Raw genomic sequence first — 23,884 nt, forward strand, 5'->3', positions numbered from 1 at the left:
TGTTTTCCCCTAAATCTTAAGATTTTATGTGTTTTTCACTTTAAAATCCTTCTGTTACTTTATACTGAAATTGAAATATTGAGATTTAAAATAAAAAACACATGAAACTTTCAATTATTATTATTAATTTTTTTTTTTTTTTGGCTAATTAAGCTCCCAAAATAAATTATTCTTTCTTTCCATTTTCTTGCATATTTTCTCAACAACCAAACGGTATTTGTTCAATCAAGGAACCATTTTTAGACCACCACCACCACCACCACCACCACTACCCGTTGAAATCAAAACCAGTAATTTTCATCACCCAAGAAGAGAGAGAGTATGTGATGGAATCTCTTAACTTCAACAACAGAACAAACATCAGATGGAAGAAGAAACCCCCTCTCAAATCATCCTACTCTCTCCTCCTAATCTCTCTCCTCCTCTTCCCCTCCTACAAGCACATTTCCAATCCTCTCCTCTCCACCCTAAAAAATTCCCCCCAACCCCAATCCCCCCACCTCTGCACCTCACAGCAAACCCTAGCTGGAGAGAAATTCCTCTGGTACGCACCCCACAGTAGGTTCAGCAACCAGTTGTCTGAGTTCAAGTACGCCATTTTGATGGCTGCGATACTCAATCGAACCCTAATTGTCCCTCAAGTTCTGGATCACCACGCAGTTGTTCTCGGTAGTTTCCCTAAATTTAGGGTTCTGAGTCCTAACCAACTTGGTTTTGCTGTCTGGAACCACACGATTGAGCTCATTCAGAGTCGCAGGCAAGTAATTTGAGATCATATATATGTATATATGTACACATTCTTTATATATAGAACTTTGTATAGATGTGAATTATTCAGTTTCTCGAGATTGATTGTCGGTCTAATTAAGTCCTGTTAATTTTTTGCAACTTTACATCTAAATTTTTTGGGCAATTTGACAAATGAGGAAAATGGGTTGAATTTGGAAACATTTATGTGGGGATGTATTTTCCGAATACCAACACGTGGCAAGGTGACGCCGACGTGTCAGCCGAAGTGCCACGTGTCCTGGTTATGACGCCGAGGTTATCTCGGCGAGGCCGAGGTTATCTCCGAAGATATCGGAATCCGAGATAAACGGATAATGGATAAGGGGCAAGAGTCCTAGAGTAAAGAGAAGACTTTGCTAAGATAAGGATAAAGCTCTTAGGGAGTTTATCTTTATCTCTTGAGAAATCCAAAGTAAGTACAGAATTGGAGTCCATAGAAGTCAAGCTTCTAGTGGGACTAGGATTGAGTAAACTATAAAAAAGAGGCACCCCCGTGGGTCTAAGGTACGCAGTTTTATGCTTTGAGTAGTGAGTTTAGCACTTGATTATCTTTGAGAGATATACTAACTTGATCGTCGGAGTGCCCCCGGGTGGAAGAGCCACCGCCGGAGCCTTTTTCTTTCTGTTACAGGTTTACTGAAGCCATCTATTCTGCCGGTGCTCTCCAGCTGATTACTAGGCGGGCAGTGTGGTCAGAAATCACTCACACAATTTGGCGCCGTCTATGGGAATCTTAGAAGAATAGATGGCCAGTAACGGACAAAAGAAAAACATTGGGGGCGACACTCCTGCTGGGAGTGGCAGACCAATTGACCTTGACGTTGGAGGAGACAACCACAACGCAGAAACTCATGACCAAGGCCACGGAGAGAAAGACGTCGGCCAGGAGGGCGACGCTTCAAAGAGGATAGACCAAAGCAAGTATTATAACGAAGATAACCTTTAGGTATGGAGGGATAGGTGCCTACGGAGGGATGAGGAAGTAAAAGACTTGGCAAACAAGCTGGCAGACCTACAGTCAGTGGTCAACTTCATGATGCAAAACAATGTCATGCAGCCACCATACTCGCTGCAGGATACACCGATGCCAACAACTAGCGCCCAGAAGGGAGGAAGAAGAACAATCCCCGAAGTCCCTCAGCACACCAGGAGCGGAAGGCACTCTCACCGACCTTCCAGGGAAGGCGGATGAGAGGAGCCGAGACGAGAGGAGTCCCGAAGAACGTATCACACGAAGGACCCAGAACCCAAAGAACATCGGCATGTTCAAGGGCAGGCGCTTTGCTTTGACACAACACATGAAGAGAGATCAAAACGAGCCCACCACGAGGCCGAAAGTAGTGTGCCAAAGAGATTGAAGTCCAGAGATAGCCGAACTCCAGGAAGGAGTAAAGAAGACTTGAGAGATTACCTCAAGAGGAAGCAACAGAATGCTGAAGCCGAGGTAACTTCCCCGGTTAAGCCGAGGACACCATTCTCGGTGGAACTGGACAAATTTCAAGCACCAAAGCGATTCAGTATGCCGAGGTTCCAAATATATGATGGTAAGTCAGATCCCAACTTCCACGTCGGGCTATACCTGAATTTGATGGCATTATATAGTGGGAACGAGCTGTTGCTCTGCAAAGTGTTCCCCTCGTCCTTTGGGGAAATTACATTAGATTGGTTCCATAAACTACCGAAGGGAAGCGTAAAGACTTGGGAAGGCCTGGCAGAGATGTTTGTGGCCAGGTTTGTGACGAACAAACTACAGCCATTGAGGGTAGACGCATTGATGGCTCTGAAGATCAGCAAAGACGAAGGCCTTAGGGCCTATGCGAAAAGGTACTATGATGTGTTCAATCGAATACCAGAATGTAATCAAGAAGTAGCGGTCGTGTCATTCAAAAACGACCTAAAAGACAATTGTCCACTACGGAAGTCTTTGGCAAAAACTTTGCCAAAAAGCATGGAAGAGCTCATGGCGAGAATTGAGAAATATGCCAGAGCCAAGGAGGACACATCGGGGAATAAGGAGGTAAAGCAAGAAAAAGGGAACGGCGAGCCGAAGCGAAGCCGAGGTGACAATGGATTTAACAAATCGGAGATAGAATTGAAAGGTAAACAGGCAGTGACGACTGCGTTCCTTATCCCAGTGCACAAAGTCCTGGAACAAATCCGAAATCAACCTTATTTTAGAGCACCAGCAAAGGCCCCAGGGGAATACATGGGAAGGAACGTTGGTAGGCGTTGTGCTTACTACGATGAAGAAGGGCACCCAACTCAGGGCTGCAGAACCCTAAAATCATACTTAGAGGACTTAGTAAGGCAAGGCCATCTGATGGACCTCGTCGACAAAGCCAGGACAAGAGAAGAGCAAGCAAGATTTCCTCAAGCACCAGCAGCCCTGCCTCCCCCATGTAGACACCCCATTTTTGACCGCCCTTAAGACTTGGGCACCACTGATGGTTTGCTTGGCGGAGAAAGGTGTGCAGGGCAAATGTTCAGTTTCTTCGGCAAGGAGAGAGGCAAATCCTTCAAAACACTTTGTTTAGGGGTTTGGAGTTGAAGAAGAGAGGAAAGGAGAGGAGAAAACTAGTTTGGGAAAAGTTCGGCATGAATCCGGGTAGAAGCGAGTCGAGCAGCCCTCGCTGAATCGGGCTTATCTGTCTGTACACTTGGAGTTTAGCTATGAGGCCACCATCGTCGGAAAGCTTACTTCCGGGGCTTCATTTTGCACTCAAGAATCTCTTAAAGCCAAGTCCGGGTGAGGGAGATATGATTGGTTGAAGTTGGGTATCATCCCGGTTGGATCGAATCTGCGCGGCTTCACCAAAATGGGCATAACTTTTTCCACAGGAGGAATTTTAATGCAAGGTTTGCGCCATTGGAAAGCTAACTTCCGGGGCTTCAATTTAGACACCAACCGGCTGTTTTTTGACCTTACCGGCCATCCACCGGCACTATATTTATCCGGCCGGCAATTTATTGTGCCGACCGGCACTTTATTGTGCTGACCGGCAATTTTTGCTAGCCGACGACCTTCCGGAGCATTCTGCAAATTGAGTGGATTCCAGCTGTGCCAGCTGGAATGCACAGAATCGATCCCCCACGCACATGTGTGTTTGTTTTGCACCTTGTGAGTCTTTGAACCCCTTAACCTTCTACAAGCTTGAACCCTTTGGCCAAGCTTCTTGGAGAAGCTTGGCCAGCTGTTTTAGCTTCCTCTAGAAGCCTTGCACCCCCCTTGAACCCCTTTGACCCTTTCCCTTTACTTAGCTTGTAAGTTAAGTGCTTCCCTTGCCTTATATAAGCACCTCTCCTCCTCCTTTGTTTAGGTTGGATGGTTTAAAGCAAAAAAACCAGAGATATACCAGGTATATCTGATATACATACATACAACCCTTGATCTCTCTCCATATCTCTCCCATTCAACCATCAAACACCCTTGTTCTTGGGCCATTTCTTCATCAACTCATAGCACAGGGCATCCAACGCCCATTCCAGCAGCTTGAGGCTGTCCTCCAGAGGTTAAAAGCTCCCAAACTCGGTCCAAAGGTTGCTAAAGATTGGTTCTACAAGGGTGAGTCCCACTTTCCCTCTTTTGTGCATTTTCTTGGCCTATATCTTAGCTCCTTGTGGTTACATCTTTGGGCTCCGACCCAAACTTCAAATCATCATATTTTGAGGTCCTCTTCATGTTTGATTGAGGACCTCTTGCTGTTTGAGGACAGTAGCTAGCACTTCCTTCATTAGCCCTCTTTATGCCATAATTTTGCATAATATTTTTGGCTTGTGTGTGATCTGTTTTGAGGCATGTTATAAACTGTGAAGTTGGTTATTTTGAGCCCTTCTTCAACATTGAAGAAGGGCTCAACACTATTTGGATACTCTATGTGCTACTTGCTTTGAAATCCATGTGTTAGCCCCGTTTTTGTATGCCATTTTAGCCCTATCTTTGCTTGCTGTTTGGCCATGTCATAAACTGTAAAAATGCTTGTCTCAGGGCTGTCTTGCTTCTGTCTTCATGCTCCATGTCCATATTATGCATGCTTTGTATAGCTGTAAGCCATTTCATATGCCTAATTTTGCATTTCGGGATTCATTCCATGCGTTGAGTGTTGTTTCGTTATGTTTCGGGGCTGTTTCGCATCACCTATCACCTCTGAAATTCGCATGAAAATTGTCCATGTTTGTGCCTTTCCAATGCGTCGAAAAGCGGCTTCATTATGCTTAAGTCTTGGACCATGTATCTATGCATGTTTGCATGTCATTTGCCTCCGTGCACTTAGCATTTTGGCCACTGTTTTGGGCCTAACTAGAGCTGCCTAATTCATGTTTAAGACCATCCTTTGCTTATTTGCGTGCTCACCTTGCATGTTTGCTTGTATCGGCATGTTGCATCCTTAGCTCGTATGCCTAAGTTGCATTGCATCTTGCATGCATCACCTTGCCTCTTGAGATGAGTATGATAGAGGTTAGGCCTCCTTGTGTGTTTATTTGGTTTGCATGCATTTTGAAATTGAAGTTGCACACTTGATTCTTTGGGCCATCATGCATGGAAATGCGTGATTGGTGGTCCGAAAATCGCGGCACATGCTCCTTTGAGTCATTAACATGATAAGGAATGTGATAGGTGCATAAATTGCTTGAATTGCATTGCCATGCAAGATTTTTCCCTCTGCTGCTGTGAGTTGCAGGTTCTGCAGGAATTTATTGCCGGCCGGCAGTATTTAGTGCCGACCGGCAGTCAATCGATGGCCGGTGGATCTATTTTGTGCCGGTGACTAAATGCTACTGCCGGTGAAAATTCTGCTCAGCCGATGATATCCCCCAGTGTCCTGAGAGGCATCCCTGAGACTTTGGCAGTTTTCAGAGGAGCAGAGCAGGGAAAACAGAGGCAAACTATGCATGGCAGTGCGATTCCGAGCCAGTCCCGAGCATGTGTTGCATCTGGCCCTCACCCCGAGGCGGTTTACTGTTTTTCTTTAGTTTAGTTAATTTGTTAATTAATTAAGCAATTTGTAATATTTAATTAGCTTGCGTAGTTAATTAATTTGTATTATTATTTTGGTCCCTCCGAGCGAGGGCAAATCTGTAATAAGTGTGCGTGAGTGTGTGTATGTCTTCCAACCTCATGTCTTTCTTCCCTTTTATTTACCTGCTTACGATGGTAGATTAGGGCACGTTTAATTTAGCATACCTTATGCTATGCATGCGTGCATCCATGCATTTGTACTGCATGCATTAGGCTCGGTACATCACGCTAACTGCATTCGTACTTCAATTCAAAAATTGACTATGTGATAGTTGATCGCATTTCATATGCCATGCTTAGGTTAGCCGAGCCTGCCTAGATTGCATTTTTGCATGTGATGCATTAGCCATTTTTTAACATGAACTAGGACATGCATGTTTGCTAACTAGTTTACTGTTTTGGCACGGAGTACGATGTAAGTATTTATGCTTTAGCATCTCGCATGCATGTGAATGTTAACATGACAGTATGATTACCATGAGGCTAGCTGCTTATGTGATATAACTGCTTGAATGCCTGTGGATGGAGGTTGAATTACCTAAATTGGAATAATGCATTAAAACTGTGAGTTTTAAGCCCACTAGATAGTGGCAAAATCATCTTTTCTAAAAGCCCACTTGAGGGTGGCAAAATCTGCATTTTAGCCTACTTGCGAGTAGCAAACCATTTTCAAAACAAACACGAAATGTTTTGTTCCAATTTGGGTGATTTGATCTATACTTGTTTGCTGCGCGCACAACATAGTAATTCTAGGCTAATAACCGGATTAAGAACACATAACGTTTTCAAAATTGGATATCACGGTTAGTAGAGGCCGGTCTTCGGACCGGGCGAAAGGGGGTGCTCATAGCTGACCTTCCCCGATCGTACCCAAGCTCCCGAGCCGAGACAACTCCGGTGATGACGAACATGTGGCCTTCGGCACCGAGTCAGGGTTTCCTAAATTTCCCCATTTAAAAAATATTTAGGTGGCGACTCTGTATCTGGCAAAGCAGTCCATGTTTGGCACTACTTTTTCAAAAATCTATTTCTCAAAACGATTTGCCAGATTTGGACTCTTTGGTTCAGATTAAGAACCGTGACACAAATTGAGTCCGAACTGTAGCATGAGGCCCGCGGGCGCGTCTACACCCCAGCACAGCAACCACAGGGAGGGGGACCTAGGGTGGTTAATGTAATTCACTCAAAAGTGAACGAAAGCGACATTCGGGGAGAAACCCAAAGAGTAAAACACCTGCAGCACATGAACCAGGTTGGACATAAAAGACCTCAGCCTGAAGAGTGTCGAGGACCGATGATAGCCTTCACTGAAGCTGACCTAGAGATGGTCCAACATCCGCATAATGATGCCTTGGTAGTATCCCTCCAGGTTGGGGAGTGCCAAGTGAAACGCATCCTAATAGATCAAGGCAGCTCTTGTGACATCATGTACGTTAGATGTTACAAGGAGCTAGGCCTTCACCCAGACGACATGGAGCAATCAAATGGTCCGATGGTCGGCTTCAATGGAATGCCGACGTGGCCACTGGGCGCAACAAGCTTGGAAGTACAAGCTGGCACTAAAAAGATCACGACAGAATTCATGGTGATTGACACACCTTCACCATATAACATCATCTTGGGAAGACCATGGTTGCATGCAATAGGGGCAGTTCCCTCAACATTGCATCAACTACTGTGGTTCCCAACAGAGCATGGGATTAAAGAAGTTAGAGGAGATCAACTGCAGGCAAAAAGTTACTCCATGGCAGCAATGAAGTCTACTTGCAGCGTTCGAGAGCCAAAAGAGGCAGAAATTGAAGATGATGACGTGGAAGTACTAGAAGACATCGGCAAAGAACCAACCGAGAAGAGCGAAGAGGCACTAAAGAAAATCCTTGTCCAGGATGGAGACGAAGAACGCTTCTTTCTTCTCGGCTCGGGCTTAGCCGAAGAACAGAAAAAAGAGTTGGAGACTTTTTTAAGAGCCAACATTGAGGTGTTCGCCTGGACACCTTACGTAATGCCTGGCATTGACCCCGAGGTCACTTGCCATAGACTGAATGTCGACAGGTCGGCAAAACCTGTGATTCAACGAGCCAGAAGATTGACGTTGATGCACGTCGAAGCAGTAGAAAAAGAAGTGGACAGACTTTTGGAGACCAGGGCCATCCGAGAAGTTCATTACCCGACATGGCTATCCAACACAGTAGTGGTAAAGAAGAAGAATGGTAAATGACGGGTCTGCGTAGATTTTACAAGCCTGAACAAAGCTTGTCCCAAAGACTACTTTCCTCTACCCAAGATTGACCAGTTGGTAGACGCCACATCTGGACATGGAAGGATGAGCTTCCTGGACGCTTACAGAGGATACCACCAGATAGCCATGTACCCTCCAGACAAAAAGAAGACAGCGTTTATCACCCCGAAAGGACTGTATTGTTACAAGGTAATGCCTTTTGGGTTGAAAAACGCAGGAGCAACTTACCAAAGGCTGGTAACCAAAATGTTCAAACACCTGATTGGCCAAACAGTAGAAGTCTACATCGATGACATGGTCGTGAAGACCAAGGAGCTTGAGAGTCATCTTGCCGACCTAAAAGAGGTATTCAAGATCCTCAAACATATCAGCTCCGACTCAATGCATCAAAGTGCGTGTTTGGAGTTGGATCTGGTAAATTTCTGGGGTACCTGGTAACAAGGAAGGGCATAGAGACCAGCCCAGATCAAATCAAGGCCATCCTAGACCTACAGAGCCCAACATCGGCAAAAACAGGTACAAATGCTTACTGGAAGGGCCGCTGCCCTAAACAGGTTCATAAGCCGAAGCTCAGACAAATGTAAACCCTTCTTCAACCTGGTGAAGAAGACCACGGACTTCCTATGGACTGAGGAATGTGAGGCCACTTTGGCCGACCTAAAGAAATATCTGACCACGGCTCCGGTCCTCTCGACACCTGAACCTAGGGAAGAGCTGTTTTTGTACTTAGCTGTGTCAGAACACGCAGTGAGTGCAGTGCTAATCCGAAAAGAACAAGGAGAACAAAAGGCTGTTTATTATGTAAGTAAAACCTTGGCTGACGCAGAAACAAGGTATCTACCACTAGAGAAATTAATGCCGGCCTTAGTAATAGCCTCAAAAAAATTGAACCATTACTTTCAGGCGCACAAGATTGTAGTGCTCACAGAGCACCCACTGAAGTCCTTGTTGCAACAAGGAGACTTAACAAGAAGAATCGCAAGATGGGCAGTTGCCTTGGGCCAGTATGACCTGGAGTTCAGGCCCAGAACAGCAAAAAAGGGCCAAGTTTTGGCTGACTTCGTGGCAGAATTCACACCTGAAACCATCGAACATCGGGCTCCGTTAAGCCAGGATGAGCATTGTCCCAGCAAGCAAGGAGAATCCCAGCCTAAGGAGCAAAGGAAGGAAAAATTCAGACCCTGTAGCGTCTACATCGGCGACTCATTCAGACTGTTTGTCGATGGAAGTTCGAACCGACAAGGAGCGGGGACAGGAGTACTACTGATATCTCCAGATAGAGAAATAATAGAACAGTCCATCCGTTTGGGGTTCAAGGCCTCAAACAATGAAGCGGAATACGAAGCATTAATTACAGGGCTAAAACTGGCAGCAGCAGCAGAAGCAAATGAGTTAATCATTTTTTGTGATTCACAGCTTATTGTTAACCAGTCAACAGGAGAATTTGCAGCCAGAGACGAAAGGATGTCGGCATATGCAAAAGAGGTCATCAGATTGGCAGCCCTATTTCAGAACTGTCGACTACTCCAAGTTAGCCGAGATGACAACACCCACGCCGACGCATTGGCTAACCTGGCAAGTTCAATGCAGACTGGAAAAACAAGGACAATTATGATCGACTATATGTCGGGCCCGAGCATAGAACCACAAAGCACAGAGCAAGAAGCAATGTGTGTGGACATGGAGTCAAGTTAGATGGATGCAGTTGTTGCATTCCTGAAAGAAGGAAAGCTGCCAGAAGATCGTAAGGAGGCACACAAAGTCAGATTGAAATCGGCAAGATTCAGTCTGATAACAGATGGACACCTCTACAGAAGGTCCTTCACTGGACCCCTTTTAAGGTACGTACACCCTTTGCAGGTTGAAGATTTCCTATATGAAATTCATGAAGGAATTTGTGGAAGCCATGCTGGAGGCAGATCATTAGCCCACAGGGCCATTACCCAGGGGTATTGGTGGCCCTACATGCAAAAAGATGCTGAAGCCTACGTGAAGAAGTGTGAACAATGCCAAAGGTTTGCACTTTTGATACATCAGCCAGCTGCTGACCTAAACCCAGTATCCAGCCCTTGGCCGTTTGCCCAATGGGGCATAGATCTTGTTGGGCAACTTCCCCAGGCAACTGGGCAGAGAAAATACTTGCTGGTAGCAACAGATTACTTTACGAAGTGGATAGAGGCAGAACTTGTTGCGAAAATCCGAGATGTGGACGTCAAGAACTTTATATGGAGAAACATCATCACCAGATTTGGCATTCCAAGAGCAATAGTTGCCGACAACGGAACGCAGTTTGACAGTAAACTCATCAAGAACTTCTGCGCGAAATTCAAGATAAAGAATTACTTTTCAACACCAAGTTTTCTCCAAAGCAATGGGCAAGCTGAAGCATCCAACAAAGTAATTTTGGATGGGATAAAGAAGAGGCTGCAGGCAGCAAAAGGAAAGTGGGTAGACGAGTTGCCCAATGAACTCTGGGCATATCGGACTACGCCGAGAAGATCAACAGGGGAAACCCCCTTTGCCATGGCTTATGGCACAGAAGCAGTCATCCCTCTGGAGATCGGCATCCCAGGGATCAGAACTGACGAAGTAGAGAATGGCACAAATGATATATTTCTAGCCTGAGATCTGGATCTCTTAGAAGAAAGAAGGGAGAAAGCTGCAATTCAGCTCGCAGCATACCAGCAACAGCTTGCCAGAGCTTACAACAAGAAGGTTAATCCAAGAGATTTTCAAGTCAGCGACCTAGTCCTGAGAAAAGTCGTCGGCAACAGGAAGGACCCCAGAGAGGGCAAGCTTGGCCCAAACTGGAAATGACCCTACAGAATTACTTCGGTATTAGGCAATGGAGCTTATTGGCTTAAAGATAACGAGGGCAAAGCACTGCCAAGACCTTGGAACACTTGTAATTTGAAATTCTTCTATCATTAGATGTGCATTATTTTTGGCCGATGTCATCAATAAAATCTTTTCCCTTTTCCTTAAACACATATGATTGATAAAGTTACATATTGGTGTTTTTGGAGACATGAATAATGAGAACCCAAGTAGAACTCAGGTTCACATTGGGGGCAGAGAGAAGACAGAGACACTTAATTCACTTGTTGAAATTTGTAGCAATTTACAAGTTGAAGTTAAGCCGAGATGGTTCCTTATCTTCACTTGTTGAAATTTGTAGCAATTTACAAGTTGAAGTTAAGCTGAGATGGTTCCTTATCTTCACTTGTTGAAATTTGTAGCAATTTACAAGTTGAAGTTAAGCTGAGATGGTTCCTTATCTTCACTTGTTGAAATTTGTAGCAATTTACAAGTTGAAGTTAAGCCGAGATGATTCCTTATCTTCACTTGTTGAAATTTGTAGCAATTTACAAGTTGAAGTTAAGCTGAGATGGTTCCTTATCTTCACTTGTTGAAATTCGTAGCAATTTACAAGTTGAAGTTATGCTAAGATTATTCCTTATCTTCACTTGTTGAAATTTGTAGCAATTTACAAGTTGAAGTTAAGCCAAGATTACTGTTTCTCTTCGCTTGTTTAAATTCATAGCAATTTACGAGTTGAAGCAAAGCTGAGGTTATTGCTTAAACACTTGAAGCAATCTACAGGTTGGTTAAACCAAAGAAGATGCTTAACACTTGTTGAAATTTGTAGCAATTTACAAGATAACGTTAAGCCGACATATGATCATCTGTTGAAATTTGCAGCAATTTACAGGTTGAGGAAAAAGCTAAGTATGTTGTTTAAACACTTGTTGAAATTCGTAGCAATTCACAAATAGATTATTGTTTAACACTTGTTATGTTAATCCTTGTTGATCCCTGTTACAGTATATGTTAATCCCTATTGAAATTTATAGCAATTTACAAGATGGCTAAACCGAGATCACCGTTTAAACACTTGTTGAAACTTGAGAAAAAGTTTGCAAAGTTAACATTGAGTAGTATATGTTTCTCACTTGTTAGAATTTATGAAAAGTTTACAGGTCAGTATCTTGACGAAGTGAAAGTTTTGTAGCTATTATACCCGAGGTATGTAACCCTGAGAAGATTGCACAAAGGAGGCAAAGTATGAAAGGCATACAAAAAATTCTAAGTATAGAATCAAACAAAAAAGGCAAAAAAAATGCAGTCATTCAAAGAAAGATAGTTATGTTAAAATATCCAACACAAACAGAAGGCACATCGGCCGTACAGAGAAGCTTCTACTGTCCAGGAAACAAAAAAGTACAAAAGAAAAGAGGGACATCAAAGTTATGATTCTTCTACTTCAGGCACAATTTGAGACTGGACCTCGGCCGATTCTTGGAGAACTACCTTGGCTGATTCCTGGAGAGCTACTCGGTAGTCTTTTCCGCCTCGATTTCGGCATCAATCTGCGCAAGGGTTTCATCAAGACTTTTTTCGGCTGGAGGAACGTCAGATGAGGCCTGTTCAGGGGTAGTTTCCTTGGCAACTGCATCACCATCATCATCTTGAGTCAGGTCCAAGACCTGCTCATTCAGAGAAGGAGACTTAGGCCCAACAGCCTCCTTGGATTTCCTTACTAAAGCCTCATCCTCACCTTCCTCCTCATCTTCAGACTCAGATTCAGATTCTTCTTCAGATTGACTTGGAGGTGGAGGAGAATGAGGGAATGGGAGAGGAATAGCTTCGGCCTTGCGCAGAGGTGAATCTTCAGGAATATTGAGCTTTTTGGCCAGGGACATCCAACCAAGGGAAAAGCCCCTGTTGCATGCCTACCTAACTTGTAATTTGTATTCCTCTGCAACATCGGCCATTCCTTGGGCATATGCTTTTTCGTCGGCCGCTTTGATTTCAGCGTCTTTAGTGGCCAAGGCCTCCTGAAGTTCCTTTTCGGCTTGGGCCTTTTTGTCCTTGGCTTCTCTCTTCTCGGCCTCGGCAACCTTCTTGATGGCCTCAGCAGATTCGGCCTTTTCTTCGACAAGGGTTTGGGCTTTGGTGGCAGCCTCAGCCTGGTCTTCCAGTTTTTTCATTTTTAATTGAAGAGTTTTGTTCTCCTTTTTAAGGGCAGAAACCTCCCTCTTCATGTCTGCCAACTTTGCCCTGTTTTCAAAAGCTTGCATAGAGAAAGAGTGGGCATGTTGAATAGCCTGAAAGAGCACAAGGCAAAAATTATTACAAAATTTTTCAAAGTAAAAGAGAAGACAAGTTTCCATGTAAAGACACTTACTTGGACAAAACGTTGGAGCATAAAGGCATAGTTCTCGTACTCACTCATCTTGGCATTCCGCTCAAGATCACCTGGGAGAAGTAAAGCGATACTGAGTGCTACGCCGACATTAATATCGTCGGCACTATCGCTGGCAAGAACAGGCTTATCTTCTAAAGTAATTTCAAGCGTCCAGGGGACTTTTGGTATTCTGGACCCCGAGGTCGTCGCAGACGATGACCTCGGCTTCTTTGATTGTGTGGACTCTGATGGCTGTGTCTCAGCAGACCTTTTTTTGGGAACGGAAGCTGTCTTCTCACTCCCTGCCAATTGTGAAATTGTCAGGGTATCCTCAGCCTCAACTTCAATGGCTTTAGCCTTTGGCTGGGCTTTCTTGGTTCGTTTCGGCTTTGGTGGGGGCATGGTTTGCGTCGGCTGAGCATCGACGTCAACAGGGAGATCGGTAAGGAAGTCTTGAGCAACGGGCTTTGGACGACCCATCTCAACAGTTTTGACAAGTCTTCGCCGACGTTTTTGTTCTTGTATTGGGACCAAGTATGGGGCCGAAGTAGATGGTTGATTGATTGGGTCAGATGTTGACTCTTGATCTGTTCGTGATGTAGAGGTGGTTTGAGTTGTGGCAGTAGGAGGAGAAAGGCTTTTCTTCTTTCTTTTGGGGACGTCGGGCAAAGTCGATTTGTATATAGGAATAAAGTTGAGAAGAAGAGGTGCTTTTCTTTTGTGAACTGGCAAGTCCAGGAGTTTTTTCAGGTCCTTACTGGGAACGTAAGATTGGCGGAAGTTTTTCGCTGGCTTGCGAACATCTGCAAGAAGAAACAGACATTAGAAACAGATAAAATATTGAAGACTTGAACAGAAACAACTAAGTATTGACACTGGGCTCTTACCCTTGCCCTCTTTAACTAATCGAACAAGAGGGTAGAGATGGGCGTCCTCGTCTGCGCCAAACTCCAATTTCCCGAAGCAATAACATAATCATCTCCAGCCCCCTTGTTGGAGTCTGGGAGGTCGGCTATGATTTTGAATTCTGTAGACCTCGGCTTAGGATAATAAACGAAGCCTTTTTCTTTCAAGTTAAGGGCACACATGGTGTAACAATATTGTATATCAGCTAAGGTGATCCTAACGTTTTCCTGTTTAGCTAAGGCGATAATACCAAAAATCACTCGATAAGAGTTGATTGCCAGTTGCATGGGATTCAACTTATAATAATGAAGAATCTCGCAGAAAAGAATGTTGAGTGGGAGCCGGAGTCCGCACTCAGTAAAAGCTACAATGGGAAGAGGCATGGCGTTTTCTGTAGGCATGATGGAGTCATCATCCCCAGCAAGTCTCAGGTGGACATCGGCAAGAATGGAGAACTCCTTCCTAAAGTACTCAAGTTTGGTCAGGGTATCTACCCTGTGCCTCCACATACCCATAACGTCGGCCTAAAATCAGAGGGCTAGGTTTCAGAAAGAATATGCTCTTAAGGGGTTATCGGGACCTCGACGAAACCCTAGGTATTTGCTGGTAAGGATTGTTTCAGTTTTTTCCTAAGAATTGATAGGTTCTATAGACAAATCCCAAACCTAAATCTATAAAGGCAAAGATTAAAAGAAAAAATTGAAGGCAGAGATCTGGAAAACAACACAGGAAACAAGAAACCAGAACGCAGTTTCAGAATGAAAAACAGAAATGGGGTTCTCAAAAACATAATGAAAACAAGAACTACAGGGCCAAGAACAGTGGCAAAAATGCAAGAAGTAGTGAACAATAAATATGATTCACGGAATTAACAGTTTAAACAGAACAGTAATGGCAGCAAGAAGATAGAAGAACATTAGTGAACTGCATACATAAAGAATAGTGGCTTACCAGAGAAATTGAAGCCGGAATAAAGTTCGCCAAAGACAGACGACGGTTACAGAAGTGACAGAGTAACAAGAGCCTCACCAGAGAGACGAATGAAGTTGCAGAGCCTGGAACTTGAACAATGGCAGATTTGAAAGAAAGAGTTTTAGAGAGAGAAAAAAGCAAGAGAACTCAGATGCAAAAGTGAAGAGACGAAAGAAAAGGGGAAAGATTTTGTCAAAAAATGAAAACGGCGGCAAAAGCAATCAATACGCCTAAAAGAGCGCATACGTCAGACGGCGCATGTGAAGAAGAGATGACTTATGGGCGCGTCACAGGCACGAGCCAGTAAGAAAGAAACGCGTGTCTAAAACGGTTGAATTGAAGTGCATGACAGCTCATGCGCGTAAAAAGTTCCTTAAAAATCTTTGATTTTTTAGGGAAAGCATGTCGGCCAGAAATGAATGACCTCGGCTGTCAAATCTTAAGCCGATTTACTGGAAGAAAAAACAGATATAGGTTCCATCACCTCAAAATGCCGAGATAATAGAACCTAGGGGGCAGTTGTGGGGATGTATTTTCTGAATACCAACACGTGGCAAGGTGACGCCGACGTGTCAGCCGAAGTGCCACGTGTCCTGGTTGTGACGCCGAGGTTATCTCGGCGAGGCCGAGGTTATCTCCGAAGATATCGGAATCCGAGATAAGCGGATAATGGATAAGGGGTAAGAGTCCTAGAGTAAAGAGAAGACTTTGCTAAGATAAGGATAAAGCTCTTAGGGATTTTATCTTTATCTCTTGAGAAATCCAAAGTAAGTACAGAATTGGAGTCCATAGAAGTCAAGCTTCTAGTGCGACTAGGGTTGAGTAAACTATAAAAAAGAGGTACCCCCGTGGATCTAAGGTACGCAGTTTTATGCTTTGAGTAGTGAGCTTAGCACTTGATTATCTTTGAGAGATATACTAACTTGATCGTCAGAGTGCCCCTGGATGGAAGAGCCACCGCCGAAGCCTTTTTCTTTCTGTTACAGGTTTACTGAAGCCATCTATTCTGCCGGTGCTCTCCAGCTGATTACTACGCGAGCAGTGTGGTCAGAAAATCACTCACACAATTTATTATGGGAGCAGTTAACCATTTGGGTTTCTTGAAGAAGAAAAAAAAGTGTGACAAAGGCGTTTGCAATTTTACATCTAAATTTTTTGGCGAATTGATGAATGAGTAAAATGGGTTGAATTTGAAAACTAGTTGGTGTATTTACTGGACCAGTTAACAGTATAGGCATACTTGGGGGAAAAAGGCGTGACAAAGCTTCAAAATTGTTTTGAGTTGTGTGCTTTATATAACATAATAGATATACACACAAATGCTTTTATATAGTTGGATCTCAAGATTATGTTCTGGCTGTAATTGGGTTTTTCTTCTATTTTTCGCACATGTACTTTATTGTGGAGATATTGCTGAATTTCGTAATAATAATGAACTTTTTTGTTTGCTTGGCTTGCCTTTAGTTATCATAGTTATATCACCATGTTTGGATTTTGATTGAATAGAAGATTAATTTAGAGTTATTTTCTGATATGTTACTTAATTTACTGGTTGCAGATACGTATTCATGGCTGATGTAACTGATATTTCAAAATTAGTAACTGTTTCAGATGTTCGAGTAATACATTTCAGTGTTTTTATATCTATCTGGTGTGGTGTAAATATAGACTTGGTTTGCTCTAAAAAGTCAAACAAACAGTCGTCTTTGTTGGACACCCTGAGGCAATTCGGGTCTCTATTATCTGGGTACAATGGTAATGTAAATAATTGTTTATATGCTCTAGATGAAGATTGCAGAACAACTGTTTGGACTTATGGGAAAGATGGTGAAGATGGGACATTAGATTCATTCCAGCCTGACGAACAACTTAAGAAAAACAAGAAAATTTCATATGTCAGGAAGCATCGAGATGTATATCAAACGCTTGGACCTGGTTCTAGAGCTGAATTGGCCACTGCTTTGGCATTTGGAAGTCTTTTCACTGCACCATATAAAGGTTATGAGCTATACATTGATATTCATGAATCTCCGAGAGATCAAACAATGCAATCGTTAATTGAGAAGATAAGCTTCCTCCCATTCGTCCCTGAGATCAAGAGTGCAGGGAAGGAATTTGCTTCCAAGACAATCAAATCTCCTTTTCTGTGTGCTCAGCTTAGATTGTTGGATGGGCAGTTCAAGAACCACTGGAAGACTACTTTTCTGGGTTTACAACAAAAGACAGAATCTTTAAGACATGAAGGTCCTCTCCCAATTCATATTTTTGTGATGACTGATCTTCCACAAGGTAATTGGACTGGAAGTTACTTGGAGGACTTATCAAGAGATTCAGATTCCTTCAAGCTCCATGTTCTGAGAGAAAAAGATGAGCTAGTGACAAGAACTGCAAAGAATCTTGCAGCGTCTGCAAAAGAGATGAAGTTTGGGTTTCTTTCAGTGAGTCTTGATAGAATGAAGAAAAATTGTTGTCCTCCATATTTACCTGATATGCTTCTATACATTGAGGAAGCTGTTTGCAGCTGCGCTTCACTTGGTTTTGTTGGAACTGCTGGGTCAACAATTGCAGTGAGTATAGAGCTGATGAGGACAGATGGTGTATGCTCGAGTTGAGGACCCACTGAATTGTAGCCATTTGTTTTTATTATAAAGGTTTGAGATTCATTGATGGTGGAGTTCATGTTCTCATTTCAGAGATTGCATTTCACCGATTGCAAGTACACCCGGAATCAGTCATTTTCATTGGGCAATGCAATCTTCTATAATTTGGCTTTTCTAAACTTCCATGGCAAAAGTGAAACTCTGAAACATAAAGTGGCTAGCTGCCCTTATATCAATTTGGTCTGGCTCATGACTCTTTAACAACCCAGCATGCTGGCTTGCTAGAAATTTTGGTACAAGTGAGCTTCCCATTCTCAAAGGATGGATTATCTCTGTTGAACTTGGCTAGTGTTCCATTTTATATTTGGACAAGGTTAATCTAGAGAACAAGAAGAGCTGCTCATTCATATTTTGAAGGTCATGGTTTCTCATTGGTGCTTATCGTCTTTCAACGAGTGCTTGCTTCTCTACTTGGACAATCTCAATCATAGTGGAGCGCTTTGGGTACTTCTATCATTGTAAGAGATCAGTTAAAATATGTTAATGTTTGCTGATTCCATCTTCTGGTCCGTTAGAGATGATTCTGTCTCTATGTCCAGTTTTAACTCGTTGAGAGTGGAGTAACTGGAATGTCACCTTGGGTTGTTTGAAACTCAGCAATTTCTGATTCTACAAAATAATGGATAGGTTCCAATTTACAATTCCATTGGTCATTTCGATTGTATCTCATTTTAAATCTTGGTGGAACATGTGTTAGGTTTTATTTCTTGGCAAACCCGTTTGACAAAACTCCTTTGAGTTGTAATTTTATTCGCATTTTTATTTCAGTGAGACTTTGAGTGTTTAGATGCGAATCCAACCCGAATCAAGCCTTTCAGAGAAGTTTGTGTTGATAATGCATTCAAAGTTGCCTGTCCGATCATGTTATTTTTTTCCAGTTTTTCCATTTTTGGCCTTCCCGCTCGAGCGGGGAAAGGGACGCTCGAGCGGGGATTGGAAGCTCTCAGCATCTCTGCAGTCGCCTGTAAAAATACTGGAATGTGTGATTTTACGCTCGAGCGGATGCTCCTACGCTAGAGCGCATCTCAGTTTATTCGCACGCAGTTTTTGGTCAGTCCGCTCGAGCGGGCTGTGTTGAGCTCGAGCGGAGATCGCGGGACAGATTCTATAAATTCGCGTGTTGGGTCAGATTTTAGGAGAACTGCTCCAGATCTTCTTTTTGGTTTCTAGGGTTTATATCTGGGGATACTTTGGGAGTTTTCTTTGATGTTTTTATTGAGTATTCAACTCATGATCTAAAGATAGTACATCAAAGGTTTGTTTGTTATACACAAAAGAGAGAGTTATTCTTCAGTTGTGGATTCTGAAGAATTCAAGCCTGAAGCTTTGGTGGAATCCGGAGTGGCTCATCAGAAAGACAATTCCGTGGTGAAGATGGGGTTGGAAGAGGCACATAGAGGTTGGTTCAATTAGGCGTTGTGGATTCGCTAGGTAATTGAAAGTATACCTGTGTAATTCCTTTAATTCTTCTTAGTGGATTGTTCTTGTGGCTGTTGCCCGTGGTTTTTTTTTATCACAGTTGGAGGTGTCCAATTGTGGTTTTTTCCACGTTAAATCGCTGTGTCTCTTTGTCTTGATTGTTTGATTGTTTGATTGGGATTGTTATATTCTGCTTAAAATTAATACATAATCACAAATCAACATCTAGGGGATTTCTAGATTTTTCAATTGCCTATTGGATACATATTTTAAATAATAATAAAAAAATCCTATTGGATTCACCATTTCAAAATAATGCACTATGCGACCCTGCCCAGTTGATTTCTTTTGGTTGTTGTGGGAAGGAGAATTTTCCTTGGCTAAAATGATTACATTGAATTCGGGCCTAATGCCATGACACTGGTTGATGAAATTACTATTTTTGTGTTATTTGTTTGTTTTTAAGTCATTAAGAATTATCATAACAAATTTTATGTTCACCATTTCTTGGGCTGCATTTATTTAATTCGAAAAATTGGAACTGGAATGTATCCTTTCAAAAGAAGAAATATAGAGAGGGAAGGGGTGAAACCATGATATCCTTGCCCATCCTCTCTCTCTCTCTCTCTCTCTCTCTCTCTCTATATATATATATATATATATGCATCATCTACTCACTCACTCTTGCCCATTTTCCACAATACCCAGACTCTGATGTTGTAAGTAGGAGATGCCTTAATTGAAAAATTCTTAGAATCCATGTTCATATGGTGTGCCTATAAGTTTATGTTGGCTGTCAGATTACCACAATTCTACTTTTTTTCACCAGACTTTGGTTTGGTTGTGTAAACAATGAGATGCTACTAAACACAATATAGCGAACTTCTTCTAGAGTAGACAGTAGAAATCTTGTGAACACTAGAGGCCAGTACTAGACTAGGGACATTTGAACTTTAGATAGAGATTGTTCTTAAGCTAAGATTATGATCTTTTGAGATTCTTCGGATATTGACACCAAGACATCCACAATATCTGAGAGTGTTTTTAAAGGGTGTACTAAGGCATTAAAAGTTTCTTGAGGCCTAGACACAAGGCGAGGCACGAGTTTTATTGAAGCAAAGTACACATTCTTAGTGAAAAAAAAAAAGATAAATTAACATAGACTAATGATTCATATTAGTACTAAGACAATTTTTAAAAAAAAAAATGGTAAAGGCAAATTATAGAATAATTCTCAAAGTCATGAAAGTGCATATTACATAGTGCCTGTTTGGTACAGCTTAAAAACTGCTTATTTCAGCTTTCAGCTTAATTTAAGCTATTTTGATGTGTTTGGTTTAACTTAACAATGGAGCTTATAGCTTTTTGTAAGTAAAAAATCAGCTTATTCTTTGAGTGGGGCAGGAGATGCTTAATATATAAGTCAGAAATCAGCTTATGTTCATAGTTATAAGCTATAAGTTGTTAAGGCATAAGCTATAAACACTTTCTCACAGCTCTACCAAACAGGGCCATAGTATTCCACATTCAAAAAAAAAAAAAAAACTAAGGTAGCATTTACGTTTTTGATTTTTGTTTACAAAAATTTTATAAACTGATTTTTGTTTATTTTTAGAAAAACATAAACTACAAACGTGTTTGGTTTGAACAAAATATTTGAAAATTTTTAAAAATATAAACTAAAAAATGTGTTTGTTCATGCCTAAAATATTTATATTTATTTTTGAAAAAAAAAATTGTTTGAAAAAAAAAGTGAATTGAAAAAAAAATTATTTGACTAAAAATTAATTGAAAAAAAAAATTTGTTAGTCCAATTTTTAAATTTCTGTTTAAAAACCAACGTAAACTCATTTTTTGAGTTTACAATTTTTCCTTAAATTTACAAACTGAGACAACCATTTACAAACCAAAAAAAATTATCAAGCACGTTTTTATGACAGTTTTTTTAATTTTTGTAAATATAAACTGAAAATTAAAAACGAAATCATTACCAAACAGGCAATATAAATTTCTCTTTTTTTTATATCTTTCTTCATTAGTCTCTAGCTTTGCACAAACTATTCATAAATTCCTTTTAATTTGTATGTGAATTTAATAATTTAATTAAAAAATGGTGAATACACACAAAAACATAATGCTAAACATCTACATTATGACCAACTATTTAATTATGAATAATTAACTTATCATTGCTACATGTATTATATTTGTTGCAAAAGATTTCAAATATTACTTTTGTAATATGTTATATATGCCAATGTTTACATATATAAATATATAAAAAATATAAATGTAAATTTATATATGTTATTGTATTCGTACATTGTTAATCTGTAATGTTATATTACTATCGAATACTTTAATTTTCTAATATGTATCGCTTTTGTAATATAGTTATATTTGGTAAGAAAAAATGCGGAATTGTGTATTGTTCTCCTATCAACTTATATTCAACACATATATACATTCATGTCATACAAATTATAGCGATTTCGATTTTGACCCGTTATCTATTGTATTCTAGACGCGAGTTGGTATGGTTTAAAATGGTTATTCATATCTTGTTTCCCTTGTTTCCCCCATATTTTGGTTACCGGGTTGTAATTGTGCGTTTGGAACAGGTCAGTTGCTTGTTTTTCCAAACCTTTGTTGCCCAGATTTTGGCTCCTCTGCTCGAGCGGAGTGGGCTTCACAAATTTTGTTCCTCCGCTTGAGCAGCCATTCTTGCGCTCAAGCGGGATTTGTCAACTTTCAATATTTTTGCAGTTCTGCAAATACTGAGAGAGTGCATTGGACGCTCGAGCGTCCAATCTCACGCTCAAGCGGGACCCTTCGTCTGCAAAACTTCTGGAAACGTGTATTCTACGCTCGAGCTTCGCTTCTTGTGCTCGAGCGGACCTTTGTGTCTGACACTCAAACGTCACTTTCCACGCTCAAGTGGTGTGATACCCCTGTTCCGTAATATGCTAATTGGTCCTTAATTTAAATATGATTATGTGTTTAACATGATTTTGTATGCCATTATGTGAATGTATGTGATTTTGGATTTTTATCTGTTCACCGTAGGAATATCTGTCTGAATAATCTGCTTTGGAAATTAAATTAAAGGCCTTATCGGCCACGGAACCCGAAATTGATTACGCCATTGTGAATAGCGTAATTTTTAGAGCTTACAGTGAAGTTTAATTGAAAAATTAATTCAGACCAAATTATGCTGATTAAATTTATAAATTAGTACCCATTACTTTATATTATTATATTATGACTTAGTGGGGAACTATACACTCAAATACCCTCTTTGTTATTCTTCTTGGCTGAATTAAACTCAAGAAATAGAGAAGGGAGTCGGCTAGAGAGAGGGAAAAGAGGAGAGTTGGGTGTTTGGCTCAAATTTGTGAAGAATTTGAGGATTAAACTCAAGAAATTGCTATAGTTTGGAAGATTGAGCCTCTAGCTAAGCATTTGGTCTTGAATTCATAAGTTTGAAATTGTGATCTTGTAAGTTCAAGGGTTGTTTGTGATCAAGAGCATGCAATGAGTTGATTTTGTTAAGTTTGAAGTCTTAGAACTCATGCATGTAGGAAATTACTTTGAATTTGCATGTTTGAGCTTGAAACACATGATGCATGTAGAGTTTTGGTTGAAACTCATGTTTTGATCACTATTTGTGTTGTCTAAGTTGAGAATGTGGCAATTCATCACATGCATGTACAATTTATGAAGATATGAACTTGAATGTATGAAATTGTTATGTTAGAATGAGTTTGATGGGAGATTGGGGCATGCATGTGAATTATTTATGAATTGAGCTCCATTGGGTTGTGATTTGGGGTTTACATCATGTTAGTATGATTATATTTGAGAATTGGGCCATAACATGCATGATTTGTTGGTTAAAAATCGAATTGGAGCTCAAGAACTTAATCTGGAAAACCCAGATTTTTGATGTCCGCTCAAGCGGGGTGACTGCCGCTCGAGCGGGAAAATCGTGCTCCCGGCACTTTTTGCAGAGTTGGATGTCTGCTCAAGCGGGATATTTCACGCTCGAGCGGGGAGCTTTTGTAGACAGGCCTTCCGCTCGAGCGCCCTAACTCACGCTCGAGCGTAATTTTGAAGTAACCAGTACTTTTGCAGGCCTCTTGGGTTCGCTCGAGCGGGGATCCTGTTTTCTGAAATTTTGTTCATGCGTTCTGTGTTTCATTTTCCGTTCTCTTTCACTTGTAATCACTCTTAGGTATGTGTTAAACGTTGTAAATGAGTTAATAAGATAAGAATAAAGCCTAAAGAGGAATATGTGAATTAAAGAACGGATTGAACTGTTAGTGACCCTCTTGTGTTCATGAAATGTGTAGGGTCAAGCTCCAGGGCAAATCCGCAAGCCGATCACTGTGAGTAATATTAATATTCGAAAGCTTGTCAATGTCCAATTGTTTATTCCCTTATAAACTTTATGAGTTGCTAATTGGGATTGTGAACAAAAGTCTGACATGAATAAATGAATGGACCAAAGGTCGTTTTGACAGAAATGAATGGACCGAAGGTCGTTTTGATAGAAATGAGTGGACCGAAGGTCGCTTTGACATATATGAATGGACCTAAGGTCGTTTTGACATGAATGAGTGGGCCGAAGGCTGTTTTGACATAAACGAGTGGGCCAAAGGCCGTTTTAACATAAATGAATGGGCCGAAGGCCA

General features: G+C 41.4%; 1 pseudogene; it reads left to right on the plus strand.

The window, feature by feature from the left end:
- The first annotated feature begins 326 nt into the window (after positions 1-326).
- On the plus strand, positions 327-18,052 carry LOC145802553 (O-fucosyltransferase 30 pseudogene; annotated as a pseudogene).
- Positions 18,053-23,884: the final 5,832 nt, after the last annotated feature.

Source organism: Camellia sinensis, chromosome 11 (genome assembly GCF_055761805.1).
Source record: "Camellia sinensis isolate YWXY chromosome 11, ASM5576180v1, whole genome shotgun sequence".
In the NCBI taxonomy this organism is placed as follows: Eukaryota; Viridiplantae; Streptophyta; class Magnoliopsida; order Ericales; family Theaceae; genus Camellia; species Camellia sinensis.